This window comes from Trichinella spiralis (assembly GCF_000181795.1).
Source record: "Trichinella spiralis strain ISS 195 chromosome Unknown Scfld6, whole genome shotgun sequence".
Classification (NCBI taxonomy): domain Eukaryota; kingdom Metazoa; phylum Nematoda; class Enoplea; order Trichinellida; family Trichinellidae; genus Trichinella; species Trichinella spiralis.
This window is the reverse complement of record NW_003526945.1, coordinates 2,064,488-2,064,881: the sequence shown is the minus strand read 5'-3', so window position 1 is coordinate 2,064,881 and position 394 is coordinate 2,064,488.

Sequence of the window (394 nt, the reverse complement as noted above, 5' to 3'; positions counted from 1 at the left end):
CGAAATAATTTTTGATTTCATTTTATTTTGTAATTTTTGATTTTCTTTTCTTACATGGTTTTATTTTGAACACTTTCAAAAGCAAATTCTTTTTATTTTATTTTTATTTTTCAAACTGTTAAACTTCAACATTCATTCAAACTTTATTTTCCCCTACTTTTTTAATACATTTTATTCATTTTTTAATTTCTATTATTTCTTATGAATCTTTTTTATTTTCACTTTTTTTCCTCCTCTATATTGTACATATTATTCTTTTTCAATTTATTTCTCAAATATTTTTCTCTGATTCTTTTATTTTGAGTTTGACTTTGTAAAACCTCTGACACATGTAAGCATTGCATACTAATAAGTAAACACGTAATAAACCATGGAAAAATAATGGACATGAAGA